General features: G+C 49.8%; 2 long non-coding RNA genes across 2 annotated transcripts in view; one reads left to right on the forward strand and one right to left on the reverse strand.

Annotated features, from left to right (window-relative positions):
• The window catches only part of LOC135974408 (uncharacterized), an 80122-nt gene extending 60418 nt beyond the window's left edge, over positions 1 to 19704 (forward strand). The window contains exons 2-3 of the long non-coding RNA XR_010591660.1: positions 3936 to 6933; positions 16804 to 19704. This is a non-coding gene — a long non-coding RNA (uncharacterized LOC135974408). The remainder of the gene's footprint in view (positions 1 to 3935; positions 6934 to 16803) is intronic.
• LOC135974407 (uncharacterized) lies at positions 1975 to 26295 on the reverse strand. Its single transcript, XR_010591659.1, has 3 exons — positions 26058 to 26295; positions 4011 to 4238; positions 1975 to 3204 (listed from the first exon to the last, which is right to left on the reverse strand). It is a non-coding gene; the product is annotated as an uncharacterized LOC135974407 (long non-coding RNA).
• Positions 26296 to 26314: the final 19 nt, after the last annotated feature.

Genomic DNA, 26314 nt, shown 5'->3' on the forward strand with positions numbered 1-26314 from the left:
CGCCTCTTGTTTGGCTGGATGAACCTTTCTCAAAAAGCAGGTGCTGGGGGAAGTCCTCTTCAGTGCTGGGAAACCACAAATGCTGACAGTGTGCCACGCATCAATCTACAGCGCGATAGGAGAGCCAAAGGGCCTGGTGCATACGACACATTAGACCAGTGACGGGCACAGAACTAATTTACAGCAAGGGTCAAACTGCAGGCTTTCTGGGGAAGCCGGTGGCAGCCTGGAGGAAGAGCTAGGAGGACTCATGCTGCCCCAGTTCGAGAACGAAATGCGTAGACTTGAAGGCCAGGAGAGACTTGGCTGAACATCAAAACCAGCATCCCAGGCCAGAGACTTCCACTCAGGCCCGCCTAGCTGAGCTAAAGCAGCTCTTTTCGAAAGACATCTCACCTTGATGTAAAGATCCTAGTGATGAAGAATCCCCCTTGCTAACCCGTGCCAGTGGGCAGAGCCCTGCTGTAGTGATTTAGGCCGACGTCGCTCCATTGACACATCTGCGTCGCTCAGGGGTGTGACAAAAGTGAGGTAAGCTGATCTAAGCCTGTTCTGTTGACTTAGGTACCACTGCTCAGGGGAGTGCATTACCTACATCAATGGAAAACCCCTTTCCGACACGCAAGCACTACGGTGCCGCTGCAGCACCCTACTGTCGCATCCCCTTAGAGGGAATGAAGGGCTCAAAGAGTCAAAGGGGTTAACGTGACCCTGAGCCTGTCCAATATTAACCAAAGTTCGGAGTTTGATATCCAGAGCCCTCAGCCTGCTTAGTGCCAGGGCCTGGCAAACTTGGACCAGCATCAGGCCGTTTAGGGCTTTGCTTTTACCTGCCTTTCTGGTCACAGGCTCACAGCGGTGTTCTGGCTAAGCCAGACTCTTATTAGACAGAAGGCAAAAGGACAGAGCCAGGAAAGAGAAGAAATGAAGAGGGAAGGGAAAGGACACACTGGGTAAGTAGGGTGACCAGATGTCCCGATTTTATGGGGACAGTCCCGATTTTTGGGTCTTTTTTTTATATAGGCTCCTATTACCCTCCACCCCCTGTCCCGATTTTTCACATTTGCTGTCGGGTCACCCTATGGGTAAGTGTTCTGTTTTGACTGCAATTCCCTGTTGTTCTGTGGACTACAGGACAAATGACGTGGCTGCCATTCACTTGGATTTGGGAAACTCCATGGGAAGATCCTGGTGGAATTTTCCCTGTGTCTGGATCCCCCCCATTGCAACAGGAGGAGTTTCTGGGGGCCGATACGATGCACTTTCCAAAGCCCACTGGCAGTATTGCCACGGTGGGCCCTTATGGCAGATGAAATTCATCAGAGAGAAAGCCCGATAATGAATATGGGAAGGACCAATTTGTACTGCTCGGATACATTGCTGAGTTCTAAATGAACTGTCACGGCTCCAGAAAGAGACTCGGAACTCAGTGCAGGAGGTCAATGAAAACCTCTGTCCAGTGAATAGCAGCAGCAATGGACAAACAGCCCATTAGGCTGGATCAGGAAAGAGATAATCTTGTTGCGAATAGGACAAAATGTCATTGAAACAGGTAGGGGTGACAGCCGCCCTCCTTTGGGGGTAAATATAAAGCAATCGGGGACAGCCACACTCATTGTTGTAGTATCGGAGCACCAAAACCCAGGTATATGTCACTGCCTGAAACAGACGGTGCATGCAAGTGTGTACAGGAACTAGAACGACTTGGAGAAAGGGTTTTTGCTGGGTATTGTTTGGTGGAGAGGTGTGTGTGTGTGTGTGTGTGTGTGTGTGTGTGTGAGAGAGAGAGAGAGAGAGAGCAGGAGGAAACACAGGAGAACAGAGAATGGCAAGAAGGAATTTTCAGACACAGCCCGAACAATCACTTTTTGGGCTGAGTGCTGGCTGGAGAGAGGCTTGGAACTCTCTCCAAAGCAAAGAAACCATCTCCCACTGTTTGAGTCCTGCTGCGATAAGGGAAACCGGACTGGGTGGACATTCTTTCTAAATAAACAGGAATACACCAAAGATACTTGATTCCACCATCAATTCTTCTTTGTAACAGAAACAATCCACAGGATCCTGAACTTTGGCTAGTCGCTCAGGTCAAAAGGGGTGGCAGACTAATACAAAAAACATTCTCATGGCATTGCATAAATCAATGGTACCATGTTGAATTGTGTAGCTCCCTATTAAAGAGACCTGGAAGTGGTAGAAAAGCACCAGAGAAGGGCAACAAAAAAAAGAGGAGGTTTGGAAAAATCTTGCCTATGAGGAGAGAATAAAAATATGAGCACCATTTCATTTAGAGATGAGACCACAAATAGTAACATGGTAGAGCTGTATACATTAAAGGGGACAGGGAAACAACATGGCCCAATAGCTAAGGCACTGGACTGTGAATCAGGACACCTGGGTTCTATTCCAGCTCTGCTGCTGACTTGCAGTATGACTGTGGGTAGGTCTCTGTAGCCCTTCCCACCCTAAGCCTATCTTGTCTATTTTGATTTGTAAGCTCTTTGAGATGGGGACCATGCCTCAGAAGGTGTGTGTGTATATATATAAGGACAATTAGGCTCCACAATATTGGGTGGGGCCTCTAGGCACTACTCTGATACAGACAATAGTGGTCAGTTAGTTGCTCCTGTTTACTTTCTCATAATGCAAATGCAAGAAGGCAACCACCGTAATTAAACTTAAAATTTAAATCTAAAACCATTAAGAGGAGATACTTTATACAATGCATAATTTGCCTGTGAAACTCACTGCTAGAAGATACCATGGAAGTAAACTTCAGTAGGAGAAAGAAACCCTAATTCATGCTGGTGATGAAAGTTTTCTATTTTGAAGACTTCAATAGCAAATTTCAGTTGGGTTATTTTTATTTGGGACAGTAATGTATTGGAGACTAGCAATTTATTTCTTAACTCATTTCGCTCAATGCTGCAACTAAAGTTGAGCAAAGCTTTTCAACCTAGACTTTTGGGGGAGGACTGACAAATTCAGATTAGCCGATGACAAAACATTGGTGGACTCAGCACAACAAAGTCGTCTTCTTAGCATATGTACAATGTGCCTCAGATGCTACATGGCCAGGATTCATCACCAAATTTGGTCCACTGGTTGGATCATTAGTTTCCCCAGCCCAACCTGGGTACCGACGTGGAGTGCGACGTGAACGCTGATCCAGGCCCCTCAATACAAAGTCACCAAAAGTTGTTTCAGCTGGAAAAAGGAAGAAAAAAAATCAGTTTCATTTTGACATTTTTGAAAAACAAAATGTTTTGATTCAAAACAACTTGGTTTCAAAATTTCTTTTAATGTTATGTTTAGAAAATTAAAAATGCTGGAAATGGACATATAACGTTTTGTTTTACATGAACTTTTTTTGTTTGTTTTTGTGGACATTTTTGGACTCTCTCCAGCTAAAGGGAATGGGAACCTGGGCTATCGTTAACAAGCCTTACTTAATACTTTACATTTCAAATGCTTTAACTGTTCTTCCTTTGCTTTAGTATCTTTAATAAAAGGTTAACAAGTATGTCTAATAGTGTTTTTGCCATGGTATTAGGCAGGCTGGGATCTCTGTGCATCAAACCTCAGACCTTTTAATGCTGTTGAATGTCAGACAGTAACTGGGTTTTGGCCCTTATATTACATCTACATCAAAACAGCATTTTCTAGGGATTTTAGAGATGGATCTATCATGCTGAAGTAACATTTGCAGACAGGCAACACTCTGTACTAGGGATAATACTGCTGTTCCAAAAGGAGTTCCTTGTTCAGTGTTCAAGAAAGTGACTTTATAGTAGTGTCAGGGAAGCCAATCAGTAGGTTAGAGATAGTCACCCCCTTCCCCTTCTCAGAGTGCACCCTCTGCCTTTCCCTGTTGAACTCACTCTGCTAACAGATATTTTCCAGAGACCTTTTGCTCACAGCAGCTTCTCTCCTGCTAGGAAAAGTGCCTCCTGCTGCTAGCAAGAACTAATAGGGACACATCCGTGACTGTAACAAAAGAAAGCTTGTAGCACCTGGAGGAGGAACTTGTTACTGCTGTCTTCTGCCAATTAAGTCACCATTATACATGGATTGCTGGGAGCGAGAAAGGGAGGGAGCGCTCTTCATCTGCGCAGACGATGTCACCAAGCATCCTGGCTGACAACACATTAAATACACCATGTCATCTAGGACCTTTTGTCAGCATCAGCCTAGCAAGGAAGAACTCAACCGAGACAAGCACAGCTTAGCTGAGTGAAAGCCTGGATGGGGAGAGGAGAGAAAGAGGGGTGCTCGCTTAGAAAACTGGCTTTTCAAGAAGGCTGTAGGAATCAGCATTCATTGGTTCAGTTTCAGGGGCTGGCTCAGGATGGAAGAGCAACAAATTCCAACGCATGTTTACCAAGGAACGCCACAACATAGCCGGTGAGCACATGGTCACCAAAAGCTTCGGTGGCGTGATCTGATTGCCAATGATGGACATAAACCAAATATCCAGCCAGACCATCTTAAGCTAGCTAGCGATGGCTCTGGGTGGCATTGCCATGATGATGAGGAGGATGAATCACTAGCACCCTCTCCTCCACTCCTTTCCTATCACTAACTCTGTTTGTGCATGATGTAAGCACATTCTCTGGCATCTCCATGACAACCTACCGTGGTGTGACAATGGTAAAGAATCACATTCACTCTGTTCTTACACTCACCAAGGAATTCTACTAGAGCAATATTATCCCGAAAGCGACTCTGCCTTTCTCCTTCGCTGAAGAGCTTCAGCCTAGGTCTTTCCCCAGCAGTGCCCTGGCCAAAGGTATCCCGCGCCCGGTATCCTGAGGAGGACTGGCTGAGCCTGCCCCGAGCCCGGTATCCTGAGGAGCGGACTGAACTTCCCCTCACCGAGGGTCCGGAGGAGCCGCCCGACCTACCCAGCGCTCGCTGCCCTGAGGAGCCCATGATCTGGGACACGGCAGACGAAGCTCAGGACGTACAGGTACCCATGGAGGAGGAGATGGGAAGTGGCCTGGGGATAGTCGACCCCGAACCTATGTCGGTATGTTGCGGTCAGGATCCCCACTGACTGCGCGGCAGACAGACTGCTGCGGATAGGGTGCGGGCTGGAACACAGTGGAGTGGGTGGGCCTGTGTTCCCCCCTGCCACCCCACGCCAGGTGGCAGTCTCTCCTCCTCCCTGCCCGAGGGCCTGAGCCCCTGAACTTACTGTTTGTTTGCTCAGCCCCTGCCTGAGGGCCTGAGCCCCTGAACTTACTGTTTGTTTGCTCAGTCCCTGCCTGAGGGCCTGAGCCCTGTACTACGGTTGGCTGCCCACCCGACCTAGGCCTGGGCACGCAAGACTGAGCTGCTCCCCGCCTCGTGTAGTGAGGCGGCCTGGCTCCCAGCCGCCCCTGTGAGGGACCAGCCCCTCCCTGGGATGTCTACAGTGCCACACAGAGCAGGCATGGCTTACAGAGAATTCCCCTAAGAGCGGTCTAGGAAGGGAAATCTATCATGCAGAGACTTTGGTGGCAGACAGGGAGCATGACTTTTCCATCACAGATGCTGAGAAAACAAGGGAGGACAGGGATTGTTACCTGAGTACTGGGCTTTACAGTTCAAGCTTCACCCTTCTAGCTGCTAGCTGTGATAAGAAACTTATCTTCTCCCCTAACCAGAGCCTCCTGGTGGGATTTCATTACCTAGTCCCTCCTCCATCCTCTCCTTATTAATTTCTGTGTGAAAGAGCTGTAAGCAGCAACAGAGGCACAGAAGCTGCCTGCAAGCTCAGGAACTCAGCATCCTGAAGCTGATTTAACTCACCCTGGGAGCCAAACCAGCCTCCAGCAGCCCCAGGAAACAGGGCAACATAAAGGTGACATACAGCCATTTTTCCTTGTACTCCACCCCTGGGTCCTGCGCTGAGCAGCCAAAGCTGAGGATTAAACCCTTGGGGTCCTGTTACTAAGCCTGCCAATAAACATCGCCTGTGATGATGATTTCTGTGGTGGTGGAATCAAACAACTAGCAATAAAATAGCAGGATAAAGGAAACAGGAGCTTCTATCACATGGGTCCCCAAGCAGCTGTGAGAACAATGTTATAGAATTCCCGCCCTGATCTGCAGTCACAATGGGAAGACACAAAAGGCTCTGAAGCCCATTACCAGTTCCTGAAAAGTCAAGAGGTATTGCTCCCTTCCGTGTTTTGACGGCACATGGAGGATTGTGACTTGGAGCTAGAAATGTAATGCAGTCCTTGGTAATTCATTAGTCACCATGCTGAAGAGGAAGCATGGTCTAGCTAGCAGCTAATGCTCACGCATGAGTGTCAAATGTCTGGTTTCTAATCCCAGCTCTGCCACAGACTCTGTCTGACCTTAGGCAAGATGCTTTGTTCCAAATTTCTCCATGGGCATAATACCTTCCTTAGGGCATGGTGAGACTAATGCATGTTGGCAAAGGTGCTCTGAGAGCCCTGATGGTTTAGAGAAGGGCAACATGAAGCTGCACAATAAAAAAGAAGAGTAGGAATGATCTTGAAAAGAAATCAGCTCTATTGTTATGTAACCTCATGGCATCGGTGCCGACTCCGTGGGTGCTCCGGGGCTGGAGCACCCACGGAAAAAAATTAATGGGTGTGACAATGGTAAAGAATCACATTCACTCTGTTCTTACACTCACCAAGGAATTCTACTAGAGCAATATTATCCCGAAAGCGACTCTGCCTTTCTCCTTCGCTGAAGAGCTTCAGCCTAGGTCTTTCCCCAGCAGTGCCCTGGCCAAAGGTATCCCGCGCCCGGTATCCTGAGGAGGACTGGCTGAGCCTGCCCCGAGCCCGGTATCCTGAGGAGCGGACTGAACTTCCCCTCACCGAGGGTCCGGAGGAGCCGCCCGACCTACCCAGCGCTCGCTGCCCTGAGGAGCCCATGATCTGGGACACGGCAGACGAAGCTCAGGACGTACAGGTACCCATGGAGGAGGAGATGGGAAGTGGCCCGGGCATAGTCGACCCCGAACCTATGTCGGTATGTTGCGGTCAGGATCCCCACTGACTGCGCGGCAGACAGACTGCTGCGGATAGGGCGCGGGCTGGAACACAGTGGAGTGGGTGGGCCTGTGTTCCCCCCTGCCACCCCACGCCAGGTGGCAGTCTCTCCTCCTCCCTGCCCGAGGGCCTGAGCCCCTGAACTTACTGTTTGTTTGCTCAGTCCCTGCCTGAGGGCCTGAGCCCCTGAACTTACTGTTTGTTTGCTCAGTCCCTGCCTGAGGGCCTGAGCCCTGTACTACGGTTGGCTGCCCACCCGACTTAGGCCTGGGCACGCAAGACTGAGCTGCTCCCCGCCTCGTGTAGTGAGGCGGCCTGGCTCCCAGCCGCCCCTGTGAGGGACCAGCCCCTCCCTGGGATGTCTACAGTGCCACACAGAGCAGGCATGGCTTACAGAGAATTCCCCTAAGAGCGGTCTAGGAAGGGAAATCTATCATGCAGAGACTTTGGTGGCAGACAGGGAACATGACTTTTCCATCACAGATGCTGAGAAAACAAGGGAGGACAGGGATTGTTACCTGAGTACTGGGCTTTACAGTTCAAGCTTCACCCTTCTAGCTGCTAGCTGTGATAAGAAACTTATCTTCTCCCCTAACCAGAGCCTCCTGGTGGGATTTCATTACCTAGTCCCTCCTCCATCCTCCCCTTATTAATTTCTGTGTGAAAGAGCCGTAAGCAGCAACAGAGGCACAGAAGCTGCCTGCAAGCTCAGGAACTCAGCATCCTGAAGCTGATTTAACTCACCCTGGGAGCCAAACCAGCCTCCAGCAGCCCCAGGAAACAGGGCAACATAAAGGTGACATACAGCCATTTTTCCTTGTACTCCACCCCTGGGTCCTGCGCTGAGCAGCCAAAGCTGAGGATTAAATCCTTGGGGTCCTGTTACTAAGCCTGCCAATAAACATCGCCTGTGATGATGATTTCTGTGGTGGTGGAATCAAACAACTAGCAATAAAATAGCAGGATAAAGGAAACAGGAGCTTCTATCACATGGGTCCCCAAGCAGCTGTGAGAACAATGTTATAGAATTCCCGCCCTGATCTGCAGTCACAATGGGAAGACACAAAAGGCTCTGAAGCCCATTACCAGTTCCTGAAAAGTCAAGAGGTATTGCTCCCTCCCGTGTTTTGATGGCACATGGAGGATTGTGACTTGGAGCTAGAAATGTAATGCAGTCCTTGGTAATTCATTAGTCACCATGCTGAAGAGGAAGCATGGTCTAGCTAGCAGCTAATGCTCATGCATGGGTGTCAAATGTCTGGTTTCTAATCCCAGCTCTGCCACAGACTCTGTCTGACCTTAGGCAAGATGCTTTGTTCCAAATTTCTCCATGGGCATAATACCTTCCTTAGGGCATGGTGAGACTAATGCATGTTGGCAAAGGTGCTCTGAGAGCCCTGATGGTTTAGAGAAGGGCAACATGAAGCTGCACAATAAAAAAGAAGAGTAGGAATGATCTTGAAAAGAAATCAGCTCTATTGTTATGTAATCAGCTCTATTGTTATGTAATGCTCCGGGGCTGGAGCACCCACGGAAAAAAATTAATGGGTGCTGAGCACTCACCGGCAGCTCCCCGTGGCCCCGCCCCGCTCCTCTGCTCCAGCTCGCTTCCGCCTCCTCTGTGAGCACACCGCAGCGTCCTGCTTCTCCCCCTCCCTCCCAGTTTTTGCGCCGCGAAACAGCTGATTCGCGTGGCAGGATGGGAAAGGGGACGCGGCGCACTGGGGGAAGAGACGGGGCCGAGGCGGGGATTTGGGGAAGGGATCCAATAGGGGCAGGGAGGGGGAGGAGTTAGGGCGGGGACTTTAGGGATGGGGTTGGAATGGGAGTGGGGCCAGAGGCAGGGATGGGGTGGAGTTGGGGAGGGCCAGGGGCAGGGAAAGGGGCGGGGGGGTGTGGGCACCCACCGGTGCCGGAGAAAATTGGTGCCTATGAATAACGGTCATCTTCTTGATGGGCTGGCACAGCCAGGCCCAGAGCCCCAGATAATCACATTGGCATGAGCTCAAAAAGCAGCAGGCCTCAGAAAGGCAACTCCCCTTCTCCTCCTGGTGTTGCTTTACACAGTGCTTCTGTTTTCTTCTCTCCTCTGCCAGAAAGTAGTACCCCCTCACCAGGACTTGCTTCCTGACACAGGAGCCTACGCATCATCCATGTGGAATCACGCCGCCATTTAGGGGCCGAGCCAAGAAACACCGACTCCTCTAGACAGCACAGGAATGCGATGGCACTAGTTTGCAGTGCTGCCAGCCCCAAGCGTTCAAAAGTTCTGAGTCAGGGCCCCCAAAGCATGAGAGCATTTTTCAAAAATCTCATGAGTTTTAAGCCAATCAACTTTGGGTTCTTTTTGATGATCTCCTAGCTTCTGAGCCATTAGGGTTGCAATCAGGTCACACTTCCAAGCTTTCTTCCACATGCTTGAGGGCTAGAAACTGTTATTATTATTTTTTTTTTAAATGTTGGTTGAGAGGCTCCTCTAATCACATGACTCCAGGAGCTGGAACTTTAAGAAAAGCATCAGCTCTTGCGAGAACCTTGATAAAATCATGAGAATTAGCAACTCTGCCCAGGTCCCACACCATGCACTCCCTGGGCCAACCCAAAATGAACTATGTTCCCTTTACTTCCTGATAGCACAGATATATAGAGGAATAATGGAATCTCCAGACTGGATCAGATCAATGGTCCATCAAGTCTAGTATCATGTCTCTGACAGAGGCCTGTCCCATCTGCTTCAAAGGAAGATACAAGGAAGTTTATTCCTAACCAATATGAGTTAGAAATTGGCTCCTGCTCGGAAGCAGAGGGTTGATATCCGGTCCAAAACTCTTAAAGCAGTAAGGAACAAGCAGAATCAACTCTGGGTGTTCTTGTTAACCAAATAAGTGTCCATTCTCTTTTTGAATCTGGGTCTGAATTGAGTCCTTAGCCTCAATGACATCTGGTGGCAATGAATTCCACAGGCCAACTGTGAGCAAGTATTTGTTAATTTTGTATTTCCTGCCTTTCAGTTGATTGTCCCCTGGTTAACATTAATTACATTCCATGGATCTCAGTATTGCCTCTCTGCAATCTTTGAGTTCCTATTATCAGGGGAAGAGGAGGGAAGGACATTCCAGTGTTGAGTATCTTCCCCGTATAGAATGTAAACTTTTTATCACTTTCATTACGTGGCATCTTTCACCCCAGAGGATCCCCCGACTCTGCAAGATAGGAGAGCAGTCATCTGGTCCCAGGGCAGAGCAGTCCTTCTAACTACAGACATCAGATTTCTGCAGCCCCAGAAGCTGAGGTCTGAAGAGAAGCTGTAGGAAGCTGTAGGAAGAGGGACAGCTCAGGGCGGGTGGAGTTGTACAGAAGAATATACTGGGCGAGGTGATTTATTTTTCCCTTGGAGATTCAGGTTTGGAGGGTAACTGACCCCACCTCTCTCCAGGGGGCTAGAAGGGATGGTGTCAGGGAGTGGGGGGCAGATAGGAGTTCTCCTAGCCCAGTAATCCTTCTGTGGGTCACAGTACTCCTACTGGTACTGATGTTCATTACATACTCTGCCTCCACAGGAGGTATTTTTGCAGGATACGAACAATTGGTTTAAAAATTCACACTTCTGCCCTGTTAAATAACATTCAAACATACTGCATGTTTCCATCCAGCCTAGGCATTCTCCTAGCACTGCCAGCATGCCCGGTGTCCTGGAAGCTGCAAGGATGTCCGCTTTGACCTATTGCTGGGTGAGCAGATTTTGAGTCAGCTGCTGGCACATAAAAGGGAGGCTGCTTTATTGTACAGCGGGGAAACGTATACTTCTTCTCTCCGACTGAACTAGAAAAATAACCCCAGCAGGACTTGTTCACACATTCAAAGAGTTAAAAACCAACCACCCAAGCCCAACTTTCAGCTGCCAAGGACAATGACAGAGATAACTTATAAGAATGATTGAAGAGAGGGGCTTACTATGGCGTGCCTTAAATAGGGTGACCAGACGTCCTGATAAAATCGGGACCGTCCCGATTTTTAGCTGTTTGTCCCGCGTCCCGACCGATCTCTGGTCGAGACGCAATTTGTCCAGATATTTTGCTTGGCCAGCAGCACTCCGCTTTTTTTCTTTTTTTTTACCCCCCGGGTGTCCCGATATTTTCTTCATCTCATCTGGTCACCCTAGCCTTAAATAACGGGGGTCGCTAGTCATCAGGGTTAGAAGGATGGTTTCATGAATAAGGCATTAGATTAGGAAACAGAAGGTCTGGATCCAATTCTCAGTTGTGCCACAGACTTCCTGTAGGGCCATAGGCAAGTCCCTGAAGCCTAGTGTACTGGGGGCCTGGCTACATTTGCGAGTTAGAGCGCATTAAAGCAGTCCCGGGTGCAGTAGCTCACGCCCCGTCCACACTGGCAAGGCACGTAGAGCGCTCTGACTCCAGGGCTAGAGGGCTCCTGGTACTCCACCTCGGCGACAAGATTAACACTTGGTACGCATTGGCTGAAACACCCGGGCGTCAGTGTGAACGAGGTGTTGCATTACTGCACTCTGATCAGCCTCCGGAAACGTCCCATAATCCCCTTTCAGAGTAACAGCCGTGTTAGTCTGTATCCGCAAAAAGAAGAACAGGAGTACTTGTGGCACCTTAGGGTCCTGTGGCACCTTTGAGACTAACAGAAAGTTAGTCTCAAAGGTGCCACAGGACCCTCTGTTGCTTTTTACAGATTCAGACTAACACGGCTACCCCTCTGATACTTGTGGCACCTTAGAGACTAACAAAATCCCCTTAACTCAAGTGGCCACTCTTGTCATTGTTTTGGAATCACTGCAGGCATGCCGATGTGCCCTTTGAAAGCTCCGTTTCTGACAGCCAGCTGCTTATCTGCTCCGAGACAAAGCAACCATTACTGTGGAATGCTGTGTGTGAGAGAGAGAGGTGGGGGGGAGGGGGATCTGTTGCTGTCTGAACTTACAAGACGGCATGCTGACATGCTCTCAGCCCCCCAAAAACCCACTCTCTCTCCCCCCACATACACACAACACACTCCCTGTCACACTCCACCCATCCCCCCCATTTGAAAAGCACGCTGCAGTCACTTGCATGCTGGGATAGCTACCGCAATGCACTGCTCTCTGTGGCCATTGCAAGAGTTGCTAATGTGGCCATGCCATTGCCCTTGCAGCTGGCATTGTGCACAGACTGCAGCGCTTCCCCTACTGCGCTCTACGAAGGCTGGTTTAACTCAAAGCGCTCTACATCTGCAAGTGAAGCCATGCCCTCAGGTTTTTTTTACTGGTGCAACTAGTTTGATTAGAGGTATGCTTTTCTGCTGCTATGCAGTACAACCCCTACTCCAAACACAGTTCTACCATTACCAAGGTGCCTTATACTCGTACAGTTTATTCGCTGTCCCACACAGGAATAAATTCCTGCAGAAACAAACACCTTTATGCCAGTATTACTGAGTTCATACTGGGTGGGTTCTTGTACTGTGTTAGCTATCCGGGTCTAGTTAATGCGGTACAACTTTGTGTGGGGACAAGGCCTGACTCCTGTCTGTGTAGCAAGTCTCCTATTAGAAAATGTGATTCATAATCTTTAATTTCACTACCCCTGTGTCTGTCTTGTCTATTGAGGCCTGGTCTACACCTAAAACTTAGGCTGACCTAGCTACGCCGGTCAGGGCTGTGAAAAATGAATACCCCAAGAGACGTGTTAACCTGCTCTACGCCCTGGTGTAGACAACATTAGGTCGACGGAAGAATTCTTCTGTTGACCTAACTACCACCTCTTGGAGTGGTGGATATACCACAGCAACAGACGAGTGTCTTCTTTACAGTTGTGCCACTGTAGAGTTTCTCATGTAGCCATCCCCCTAGACTTCAGGGCAGGCGCTGTACAAACACATACAGTAGTGAGAAAAAGAGTTGCTAACACAATGGGTCCCAGCCTCAATTGGGTCCTTTCTGGGATCTAGGGGTTATAGTGGACCACAAGCTAAATATGAATCAACAATGTGATGCTGTTACAAAAAAAGCAAACATGATTCTGGGATGTATTAACAGGTGTGTTGTGAGCAAGACACGAGAAGTCATTCTTCCGCTCTACTCTGCGCTGGTTAGGCCTCAACTGGAGTACTGTGTCCAGTTCTGGGCACCGCATTTCAAGAAAGATGTGGAGAAATTGGAGAGGGTCCAGAGAAGAGCAACAAGGATGATTAAAGGTCTTGAGAACATGACCTATGAAGGAAGGCTGAAAGAATTGGGTTTGTTTAGTTTGGAAAAGAGAAGACTGAGAGGGGACATGATAGCAGTTTTCAGGTATCTAAAAGGGTGTCATAAGGAGGAGGGAGAAAACTTGTTCACCTTAGCCTCTAAGGACAGAACAAGAAGCAACAGGCTTAAACTGCAGCAAGGGAGGTTTAGGTTGGACATTAGGAAAAAGTTCCTAACTGTCATGGTGGTTAAACACTGGAATAAATTGCCTAGGGAGGTTGTGGAATCTCCATCTCTGGAGATATTTAAGAGTAGGTTAGATAAATGTCTATCAGGGACGGTCTAGACAGTATTTGGTCCTGCCATGAGGGCAGGGGACTGGACTCAATGACCTCTCAAGGTCCCTTCCAGTCCTAGAATCTATGAATCTATGTACTAAAGGAATATAAAATAGAGGCCGCAGAGGTTCCGTCGAGGAAGATGGCTCCTTATATGGTGTGGCTGAATGACGTGAAGTAGCTTAAATCGGTCTCCTTCTTAATGAGTAACTGTAGCATAAATCTAATAAAAGGATACATTTCCTCGACCAGATCCTCAGATGGTGTAATCTGCACAACTCCACTGGCTTCGCTGGAGCTCTACTGTTGTACACCAGCTCAGGATCCAGCCTCCTGTGTTCCCCACTTTACAAATTCCCACGGTAAAGCAATAGCAGCTATAGGTGTGCATGAGTCTGCATAGAAAACTCCATGGGAAACGCAATTTGGGAGCAGCCTGGTGATTACTACAAGGAATAATCCTGTTGAATGGAACACACTGGGGTGGAATTACTTTCTGTCAGCTCTTTTGTGTGCTGAAGCTTGCTGCAAATGAATATTTGATTGGGTTAACAACCCCGATTGAAGAAGAGATTTATGCTACAGTGTTTGCACTGAATAAAGTATGGGCTGCCTGCGTGTCGAGGAGACACTGTGGGATAGAAAGGAAGAATAGATCATCATCTCTCTGTGCTGTGGTGGAAACTAGAATTCCTTTCATAGCTTCCTGGCCAAAGCTGGGCTAGTTTAATTGGGGAGATCTTGTTTTACAGAGCCATTAGCAAGTGCTTGCCCATCAGGATTCTAGTAAACAGGCCCTCATAAATATGTCAATGGGCTTAACCGGCTCCTTCACTTGCCAGCGACACATACCTCATTGCAGGTGGGCGGGAGGGGGACTCTAGGGGAAAATGCTGAAGTCCTGCCATTATACTTCTCCTTCCAATGCAGAGCAGATTATTTGAAAGCCAATATTTTCCCCCCTCCCCCGTAATAAACCTATTGTTGTACTAAAGAAAGTCACTCGTATATGCTAGTGACCCCCCGGCTCCCAGCCCCGGCCCCGCGGGCCCGGCGCACCGACCCCGACCCCGGCCCCCGGCCCCGCGGGCCCGGCGCACCGACCCCGGCCCCCGGCCCCGCTGGCCCGGCGCACCGACCCCGGCCCCGGCTCCCGGCCCCGCTGGCCCGGCGCACCGACCCCGGCTCCCGGCCCCGCTGGCCCGGCGCACCGACCCCGACCCCGGCTCCGCGGGCCCGGCGCACCGACCCCGACCCCGGCTCCCGGCCCCGCGGGCCCGGCGCACCGACCCCGACCCCGGCTCCCGGCCCCGCGGGCCCGGCGCACCGACCCCGACCCCGGCTCCCGGCCCCGCGGGCCCGGCGCACCGACCCCGACCCCGGCCCGGCTCCCGGCCCCCCGGCCCGGCTCCCGGCCCCCCAACCCGGCTCCCGGCCCCCCGGCCCGGCTCCCGGCCCCCCGACCCCGGCCCGGCTCCCGGCCCCCCGACCCGGCTCCCGGCCCCCCGACCCGGGCCCGGCTCCCGACCCCGGCCCGGCTGCCGGCCCCGACCCGGGCCCGGCGCACCGACCCCGGCCCCGGCTGCCGGCCCCGACCCGGGCCCGGCGCACCGACCCCGGCCCCGGCTGCCGGCCCCGACCCGGGCCCGGCGCACCGACCCCGGCCCTGGCTGCCGGCCCCGACCCGGGCCCGGCGCACCGACCCCGGCTCCCGGCCCCGCTGGCCCGGCGCACCGACCCCGACCCCGGCTCCGCGGGCCCGGCGCACCGACCCCGACCCCGGCTCCCGGCCCCGCGGGCCCGGCGCACCGACCCCGACCCCGGCTCCCGGCCCCGCGGGCCCGGCGCACCGACCCCGGCGCACCGACCCCGACCCCAGCTCCCGGCCCCGCGGGCCCGGCGCACCGACCCCGACCCCGGCTCCCGGCCCCGCGGGCCCGGCGCACCGACCCCGGCTCCCGGCCCCCCGACCCCGGCCCGGCTCCCGGCCCCCCGACCCGGCTCCCGGCCCCCCGGCCCGGCTCCCGGCCCCCCGGCCCGGGCCCGGCTCCCGACCCCGGCCCGGCTCCCGGCCCCCCGACCCGGGCCCGGCGCACCGACCCCGGCCCCGGCTGCCGGCCCCGACCCGGGCCCGGCGCACCGACCCCGGCCCCGGCTGCCGGCCCCGACCCGGGCCCGGCGCACCGACCCCGGCCCTGGCTGCCGGCCCCGACCCGGGCCCGGCGCACCGGCCCCGACCCGGGCCCGGCGCACCGACCCCGGCCCCGGCTGCCGGCCCCGACCCGGGCCCGGCGCACCGACCCCGGCCCCGGCTGCCGGCCCCGCGGGCCCGGCGCACCGACCCCGGCCCCGGCTGCCGGCCCCGCGGGCCCGGACCGGCCCCGCGCTCCCGGCCCGGCACCATGCCCCCGACCCCGGACAAAGAGGCCCCCGCCGAGCCTCCCGATTTTCCCGGACATGCCCGGCTTTGGGGGATTTCCCCCCGGACGGGGATTTGAGCCCCCAAAAGCCGGACATGTCCGGGAAAATCCGGACGTATGGTAACCCTAGTATATGCACACTCCCAGGTCAGTGTTGGATTTTGGAATGAGCACTGGGGAACCTCATGTTGGCTGGGTTGGGGCAGGCTGTGTGCACCGTGCCAGATTTCGGAAGTCCCAAGGAGTAGAATGGTTGCCATTTCGGGGTGTATGTTAAAAGCTGTGCACAGGAGTGACAAACACATGCACAGCTCCTTAACACACCAGAGCGCTGCTTTTCTTCACCCCTTCCCAAGAAAAGAGAGGCTGGGCTCAAATGATGTTTACCCAAAGCGATCCATGAGTTAAACTTGTCTACATGGGGGAACTGACCAGCACAGCTATAGTGGAATAATTATACCACTAAAGACACTTTTATTCCACACAGGGTGTTATCCTAAAGTAGCTATGCCAGTGTAATCATTCTGCTATAGCTAGGGTAGTGATTTTCTCCATGTAGACAAGCCTTTGGGGTGACAACTTGGCAAATTTGGGGTGCAGTTAAATATAAATACTTGGGGGCCTCTATATGGGATGGAACTGGTGCCAGGGGATATTTTGCAAATGATTTTTTTCTTTCCACCAGCCAATGGTTTTTTGCAAAATTGAAAATAGTCACCAAAAAGTTGTTCTCCCAAATCCGCTCTTTCAATGAAACCAGAAAACAAAGAGTTTAGACTTTTCCCTTCTCTGTTTGTCATTTCTCCTCTGCCCCACCCCCCTCTCTTCTTTTCCAGGGGCAAAAAGGAAGGGGAGAAAAGAAAGAAAACCCAAGACTCTTTGGGCCTGTCCTACGAGTGGCAGAACTAGCTGCCCTGACTATGATCCCATCCAAGACTCCAGTACAAGAGCGGCTAGCCCATCCCACCTCCCGAGTCTCCATGGCTACGCTGCTATTTTTAGCAGACCAGCTACAGGGGAGGTCTACTGGAGCTGGAGATTACACCTTCAGCGCCAGGCTGGGTAGACATACCCTCTGTTAGTTAGCTGTGAGAGGGTTTTTTTTAGTTTGTTTATGGATAGTTATACTGGTACATCTCCTAGTGTGACCACAATTATACAGGTACAAAGGTGCCTGATACCAGTATAGCTTATTCCCCGTCCTATATCCTTTTCACTTTTCGAGGGGTGGAGACTTTTTTTAAATAGCAGCAAACAAAACTGGAATATGTAAGGTTAAGAGGTGATTTTATTAGTCTAGAAGTACCTGCCCAGAGAGAAGATATCATACCACAGAGGGATCTTTAATTTAGCTGGCAAATTAGAAAGATTTGATGGCTGGGAATTCAAGTAGAAATAATTTGCATTTGTTTCCAGTTAGAATTTTGCAACCAGTGACTGTAATTCAACGTTACAGCAGCTTACTAAGGGATGTGGTGAATTCTTCATCACTTGGGAGTCTTTAAATCATGACTAGAGGCCTTTCAAAAAGCTATACGATCTAGCTCAGCCGTAGCTTGTGAGCGAGATACGAGAGTTACTGGATGAAATCCCACAGCTTTCGCTATGCGTGAGGTCAGACTAGATCATAGTCCAAAGAGCTGATGGGTGGGAGCAGTGGTGTGTGTATAAAAGATTAATGCCGGGGGGATATGCAGTTATTTTGGGAAGAGAGTTAATTTTGTTAATATTAAAGATCTGTTTGTTTCTTATTTATGCATATACATTTAGCTTTATAAACTGAAAGTAAATGAATGTGTCATGCAGTTACCCAGAATGCACGTGGAATTATGCATTTGTGCCAAGTACTTATCAGGACTATGTATGGCTGAACTTGTGTGAATCAAATAAGAACGAACCCAAACCACTGCCTAAAATTCATAGTGACAAGTAACTGGATCTGGCTCGTCTAGTTTGGATAACTAGAAGAACTGGTCAAAACTCTAAGGAACAGATTTTTAAAGTGTTTTGGTGCCTACCTCCCATGAGTTAAATACCTGAGTACCGTTAAAATCTTTCCCTAAGTGACAGTTTCACCAAAAACAACTTTATTTTGAATTTCATCAAAATATCAAGGAAATGAAACAGCTGTGTATCTGATTAAACAGTGAAGAATGACATTTTCACCAAAATGGGATGATTTTTCAGCTGGCATTTCAATGAGAAGAAATGTCATTGAAACTTGACTTTTTTTTAACAGCCTCTACAAATAATTTGTGCTTCCCCCTATTTATTTTTACATGCCTTGACTACAGAGGAGAAATGCTGATAGACCATGAACATAAACATGTTGGCAAAGATGACCACAGGGCCCCAATCCCAACTGAGTCCCTAGGGCATTACAGCAATACAAAGGATGAACAATAATGCTAAGTGACTGCTCACAAGATTTCCAGACTATTTTTACAAGTTCACAGTGGTTACATAGTTCAAAGTATCCATAAGCATGTAAAACGTTGGGGTACTTATCCTAAATAAAAACTACCAGTTCTTCTGAGATTTGCCAACATATTTTGCATGTGCAAAGCTCGCATCTGGGAGCGCAACATGTGTACTTACTGTGACGTTTCACTCCATATTCTTTATGAAAATATACTTACGATATGAATCTGACATAACTGAGATATACTTTATGCAAGATGGCTCATGTGAGATACCATTGGAAAGGTTATGATTTACCGAATGTGATTAGCCAATTTGTATGCCTGTATCATTTCTGCATCGGAAGTTAGGAATATTAACTATGTTTCTGTATTTCAAAGTATCTGTGTTACTTTGGGTGTCACCCCCAACCAGAGCTTCAGGTACAACAATGGAAAAGCCAGACAGGGCTAATGGGCCATTAGCAGAGACAATGGACTGTGCAAGAGCTTAGTCTTCCTGTGGACGCTGGAGACCGCTTACGAGCAATGGCTGCCACAGCCCTGCAGAGACATGGGTCCGAATCACCTGGTATGGGACACCTCTCCTCCCCCTTTGGAATGTCAGTGGTTTTCCACTAGAAGACAAAGGGTTCCTGTCTTACACAAGAGCTATATAAGGCAGGGGAGTGACATCACAGGGGTTCTCCTCTGCCTCCCACCCAAAGAGACACTGAAAAAAACACCTGGAAGCAGAGGTTTGAACCCAAGCTGGGAGGGCGTCTAGCTCGTGAGTAATAATAACTGAGGTCTCAAGAGGGAGACCAGTGCAGCTGCCTTTCAAGACTTTCGGTAATCTGCCTGCAACAATACCTAGGGTGAGAAATACTGTTTGTAACCAATTTCTTTAGTGAAACTAGCTTAGATTGTGTGTTTGGTTTCATTTGCTTAGTAAGCTGCTTTGTTCTGTCTGTTATCTCTTATATTCACTTCAAATCCACCTTTGCTAGTTAATAAACTTATTTCTTGTTTATAATAAAACCCAGTTTATGCAATTTCTAACTGGGGGGAGGGAAGAAGTGTGCACATGTCTCTTCACATTGAGGAAGAGGGTGGATTTTTATGAGCTTGCGCTGTGCAGATTTCTCTATGCGGCGCAAGACAGCATTTGTTTGGGTTTATCTCCCAAAAGGGGTGTGCACGTGAGTGCTGAGGGAGCCCTCTCACACAGAGCTGACTTCAGTCTGTGTCCACAGCGGGGTGTGGCCTACCTGTGTGTGTGCTGCAAAAGGCCGGAGAGCCTAATTCAGCAAAGCAGGGAGAGGGAACCCAGGCTGGTGGAGCAGGAGGGGCTCAGTGAAATCCCAGTACATCAGGTCGCATCCCAGAACGGGGGTCCAACCCATCACACTCATATTCCGCATTTGGAATATGCAAGTTGGGTCACTAGCTCTGCAGTGATCAGCTTTGAATTAGAGTGACAAGAAAGTTCCAATTTTGACTAGACTAGAGGACTTGCGTGCAAGGTTTGGGAGTCTCCAGTTTGAGACTTCCTTTGAAAAATGTCTGTAAATATGCTTCTAATACCCGGCATGTAAAACAGGACCCCTAAACTTAAATAGACCAACCTGTGGACTCCCAACCAGAGGCAATGCATGGGGGTGGGGGGCACGCAGGGTCATCTGCTTCCCTCCAGATTTCTGTCTTCCATTTGGCCCTGCTCCCTGAAGTGCTGATGTACCAGGAGCAGGCAGCAGCCAGCCAAGGAGACAATGGCTATGAGACAGCACCTTCTGATGGTAGGGGGAGACCTCTCTTCTGCAGTGACCCTGCAATTTTTGGATGCGCACCCCACCCTTACCCCAACCCAAACAGGCTGGGTGGCCTGCTGAGGTGAGTCAGGGGGTGGAGGTGGCATTCCCTCCCTGAGCCCAAGCCACACCGCCTGGGGCTGAAGCCCAGTCCTTGGTGGACCCCCTGAAACCTGCTCGCAGACCCCCAGGGGCCGTGGACTCCCAGTTGAGAACCAGTGGTGTGGAGAACTTATCTGAATCACTATGTTTATATATATATAAGTACCTACAGTACTTATTTTTCTAGCATAAAAATGGCACAGTGGCAGCAGGTTACCTTCCATCACTGACTAGGTTAATATGAGTGGCTATTTCACACACACACACACACACACACACACAGCCCTTTATGCCCTGCTTTTTGCCTCTCAATCTGTGGAACTGAAATGGCCTAGGGAGGAGGGAGTGGAGGTCAGAAGGGTTAAGTATTTCAGGAATGAAAGCCTCTCATCCTGACAGCAGAGTTCAAGCTCTCCTGCATTCCTGCTAATGGATTGCTCTTCCAAGACACTGACAAAACGCTATCACCTCCGCCATAAACCAAAAAGGGGTCAGTGCAGGTCACTCTGCTGGGATCACTCAGCGCTTTCGTACTCATCCTGCCTTGCTTGCAGCAGCAAACTGTGGCAGACAGAAAGGTGCTAAAGTCAACATATTGGAGACAGTGACTTTTAAGTAACATATAGTCTTCTCTAGACTATTTTGCACCACCTGGGCTTGTTGTAAGCTACATAAGTGACTCCAGTGTCCAGCTGAAGGCTGGTCTTATAGATTTACAGAAAACTATGATTGTCACATGGGATTTACCATGAAATGATGTGGTGATCCCATTTTGACCCATTAAGTAAAATTCTGGTGAAATCATGAGATTTGTTGTTGTGATCGTTCTTGTGCTTCATGCAATTATGTTTTATCAATCTACACATGGATTTTTCTATTGAGATCATGATAGGTACAGATTGAAAGTAATGGAAAGCACAGTTCTCTTGTCTCCACAAAACCCCAGCCTAAATTGTCGCAGTGCAGACTTTTCTGTTACTAATTTGTATTACAGGGCCCTATTGTGCTAGGAGCTGTACGTAGATTGTAAACTCATTGGGAAAGGGACTGTCTCTTACTAGACAGACATGAAAGAGGTAGAGAGAGGAGGTATAACATACAAGCAGAAAATGGGACACACGGTGTAAGAGACTTCACACAGGAAGTTTGTAGCACAGCCAGGAATTGCACCCAGATGTCCCAAGTACCAGGCCAACCACAAGACCATTCTTACCAACTAAGATGCCTCACAGAGCTAGGGTGTGAGAAGGTAATTCTAAAATAACTTCCAGTCACAAAAGTATTTTTGTGGCCTTCACAATTGTCCACCAGGAACTGAAGTGAGGCCACCACCTGATTTCAGTACAAGACAATCAAGGTCAATTTTCTTTTTTAAAGGCAGCTTCCATTTTGCATGATTCAACACGGCTTGCATGTCATTGAAGAATGGAAGGAAATCTACATGTTTTGCGCCTCTAGCTACCCGAGTATGGGTACCACTTAGGCAACTGGCGGTGCAAGTATGCCTATCTACACACAGCTCACTGCTGTGGGGGCAAAATACGGGAGCAAGTTTTGTAGGCCCAAACTATGCCTGCAAGAAGGCAAACAGTGCTCTTGTTCGTTGAAAATGTGTGTCTGGAAGACATCAGATAGAGCAGCTTTCCATTACTGCATTGGCTTTGAGCCAACAGCCTAGAGGTAATCTGAAATTTTTCATCCACATCAGACAGTGATCCACAAGTTGGTGGGGATTGATTTAGTTGATCTCCAGCAGCTGACAGCTGTGGTTTTGGAAGCAGGCTTCAGTGATTTTGCCATGAATGTTGCTCTGTGCTCACTGGGATCTCCAGTTTCAGTAGATCAACCAGGGTCTCAACACTGCGACGCAACTGCTAACCAAGAGGACTGGCACATCTGCCTCTGAACTGCTACGTAGCTGTCTGCACTTCTGTTTCAATTCGTTAAAATGGTCAGTTTACCCAATCTCTACTCATCACGATTGGAAGTCCCAGAGCTCAACTCTGCCTGCAGACACATCTACAGTCAGTGGGATTTGCACTCCTGAGGGCAGAATTGGGCCCTTGTCATCTCTTACCTACACCTTCAACCCATGTCCACACTAGTACTTCGAACCAGGTTTGAAGCCTTTTTCAGACAGTTTGTTAGTTGTATTATGGCAGCACCTAGGAACCCTGGTCTAGGGTTGCCAACCCTCCAGGATTGGCCTGGAGTCTCCTGGAATCGGCATCAAACTCCTGGTGACTATTAAAAGCAATCCAGGAGATTTTAATAGGATATTTTAAGAAAATGACATTATGTCATGTTGGGGGGGAGGGGGGAATATCTCCCGGAATAGCTTCAGTCAGAGTTGGCAACTCTACCCTGGTCATGGACAAAGGCTTCTGTGTCCCCTGTACTATACAAGCCCATTTGCATTATGCTCAAATGTCTTACAACTAGATCATGTCAGGAAATGATTCCCCATGAAAATTTTGACAAATGGGCTTTTTGGGGTGAGGTTTTCCTCCAAAATTTGCATTTTCAGCTTAAAACCAAAATATTTGTTTTTTCTATGAAAACCTAAAAAGTTTCAAAGGAAATTTTTTAAGAAATATTCCTGTTTTCTCTGAAACACACCAAGGAAAAAATCTTGACTAGCTCTACTTAAAACCCAATGTCATCAGGTTCACTCACTGCTGACGGTGCCTCCTCCTGGTCGCTCTGGGGATTAGCTCTGACCAGGCATTGCATCCTCCTCTACTGGTGTCCCTCCCGTCATCCTTTCTCCCTGTGGACCTTTCTCGCTCTAGAAACTGCAGTCTCCTCTTCGTGACCCAGCCCTCTGGCTAGGGTAGGAGTAACAAAGTCTTTCCGGGACTCCCAGGGAGTCTGCTGTTCTCTGCCTGGCCTGTACCATGTCCCCCGTGGCTGGTAGGGGAATACAGTCCCATCCTCTACTCTGGGTTTCAGCTCAGAGGGCCTCCGGTAAGTAGCCAAGGCCTGCACTGTCCTACCTTGCTGCTTTTCCCTGAGCCTTCTACTTTCCTGGCTTCCCCCGTCTCAGGGCTCACCAATCAACTCCCTCTTCTCAGGGAGTGATTGCAGCTGAGGCTACCTCTACACTACCCGCCTGAATCGGCGGGTAGAAATCGATCTCTCGGGGATCGAATTATTGCGTCTTGTCGGAACGCGACATTCGATCCCCGAATCGGCGCTTGTACTCCACCAGGGCAGGTAGGAGTAAGTGCCGTCGATGGGGGAGCTGCGGAGGTCGATTTGCCGCCGTCCTCACAGTGGGGTAAGTCAGCTCCGATACGTCGAATTCAGCTACGCTATTCGCGTAGCTGAATTTGCGTATCTTAAATCGATTCCCCCGCCCCCGTAGTGAGGACGTAGCCCTACTTCCCTGCAGCCTACTTCTGTTGCCAGATACCTGGCTTTATAGGCCCTGCCTTTTCCTGCTCAGCTGAGCCCACTTCCAATCACTTCCCTGCTCCCTGGCTCCCCCTTCATATGCAGTTTGTGGAGTTAAAAGGCCTATCTGGCCACCTTAACCCCTTCCTGTCCTGTGTGGGGTGGAAAGTTATTGTTATAACCAGTTATAACATCCAGTTATAACCAGATTTGGAAGCGACATAATAGCTTTGCTAGGAAGGATATTTAAGAACATTTTGTGCCCATTACAGCCTTTCATGCACTAAGATTCTTTCTGAAGAGACCCCATCTGTTGTTAACATTAATTACTTATATTGCAATAACACCTAAGAGCCAGTCATACACCAGGATTCTGTTATGCTAGGCGCTGTACAAACAGAACCAAGACTGTCCCTTCCTCAGATTGCTTGCCAACACCATGGCAGTCATCCCATCATGGAGTAGTCTGATGACGGAAATGAATTTCTGTGGACAGCCAAATCTACACAGCACCTTCCATAGGGCATTATGGTTGATAGAGTCAAAGGCCTTGCTTAGGTCAATGAATGCCACGAACAGTTCCTGGTGTTGCTCTCTGCACTTCTCCTAAATCTGTCGTGCCACGAAGATCATGTCGATTGTGCCTTGGGATGGCCTGAAGCCATACCATGATTCGGGGAGGAGTTCCTCGGCAAGAGGGAGGAGGCGGTATAGTAGGATCCAGGCAAGAATCTTCCCTGCGATGGAGAGGAGAGCAATACCTCTGTAGTTCCCGCACAAAGATTTGTCCCCCTTTTTTGAATATTGTAACAATGTTAACATTCTTAAAGTCAGGTGGAATTTCTTCACAGGTCCAGATTCCATCGAGGAGATGGCAAAGTTTGTGCTAGAGCATTGTTCTACCAGCTTTAAAAACCTCAGCTGGGCCTGGTGCCTTGTGATTTTTTGTCTGAGAGATGTCCTCAGATGTCCTCCGAAGATGGGGGATCAGCAAGGTGTTCCATTGCTGAGCATTGTGGAATAAACTCAAGGTATTGATACCTCATTATCTAGGGCTTTAGCTTAGTTAGAAAACATGCCCAAGGTCCCAGATACACCACAAGTTGAAACAAGATTGCTTGAGACAGCTGTATTTGTAGCATTGGCAGGTCATTAGAGCAACGAGATCTAGTACATGATGAGACATTATAATTCAGTCAGTGCAAACCAGTGTATTTTGGGAAGTCTCAGTAACACACGGTAGCTCTGCTACTACTACTGGCTAATTTGCTGAGAAATGAAGAGAGCCCACGGCATTGGTGGGTGCATTATGAAGCATCCAGATAAGCACCAGGCCCATTAGCAATTTACACTCAGACCAGCTGTAATGGGAAGAGAAAAGTGCATAGGTAGGAGTCTAGCTTACTCCTGCAACATCAAAGCCCTGTCTACAATGAGACTTTGCCCAACTGCATCTACACAAGTGCAAACCGCTATAGCGGACAGACAAAGCCTCAGCGGGCACTGGTAGAACTTACCCTTGTTTGCATGGTTCAAATCAGTCTATAGTGTTTCACCCTCCTTACACAGGGGTACAGCGCTACTGCAATAGCCAGCAATTGTAGACAAGGCCTGAAGTCTCAGCTCTTAGAAAAGAGCTTCTTTAAACCTGCCAAAGGCTTCACCATAGAAGTAACTCTGGCATTGCCGTTAACCCTCCTCTGCTCCTGTCCACACGCAAAACCCTCTCATCCACTTGAGCAAGTTGGCCCGGCTGGAGGTACAGCTGCTGCTTTCATGAGTGCTGGTAACTCACCCACTTTGCAGCAAGGAATCAAACTAAGTCACTCAAGGTGCAGATGGTCCTCCAAAGTCCCACAATTCCTCCCTATGTTCCCAGAAAGACAGACAAGTTCTCTCCCTATTCACTGGGAAAGAATCCAAGAATGGCTCAACTTACGGCAGCACAAAGAACCATGAGACATGTCCCGTCCCCCCGAAATCCTACAACACACATGGAGCATGCAGCACCAGTGAGGCACAGTAACTTGGGCAGGGCTTTGAAGCATGCCTGCTTGCACCTGGGCTAACTCTGCAGTGAAGACACACCCTAACTGAATGGGTACCAATTAAGTCACCACTCACCAATAAAACTCCTTCAGGAATTCCTGTTAACTTTCTTCACCCCATCCTAATTCACCGCTCCAAGTGGATTTCCAATCATTTCTGTCCCTTTCTACCCACTCACAGGTCATAACGCTTCCGAGGTGTTTGTGAATTGTCCCAGAGCTTCCTTCGCTGAGGATCCCCTTGTGAAGTTAGCTGTGGGATTCGCCATTTAGCCCAATGACACGACCAGCTATTTGAAGACACTGATTAGGATTTGAAGTGAACTCTCATTACCTGAACCAGTTGTAAATCCAGGGCACCCCACAATGAGGCTTCAGCCATTCAGGGTTTTTTTAATCTTCTCTTAATCTCCAGAAAAGAGAGTCATTGTCTTAGCAACTCAGGGTATTTGCATGATAAGACATTTCCTGGGTGACTTCCACTGCAGACGACAGCACTCCAGAGGCCGCAGCTATACCCTGACAGCTCACACAACCATAATGCAGCAGACTCCAGGGGTGGACAGCCCAAAGGTGAGATTGCCAGGGTTT

Source organism: Chrysemys picta, chromosome 11, assembly GCF_011386835.1.
Source record: "Chrysemys picta bellii isolate R12L10 chromosome 11, ASM1138683v2, whole genome shotgun sequence".
In the NCBI taxonomy this organism is placed as follows: domain Eukaryota; kingdom Metazoa; phylum Chordata; order Testudines; family Emydidae; genus Chrysemys; species Chrysemys picta.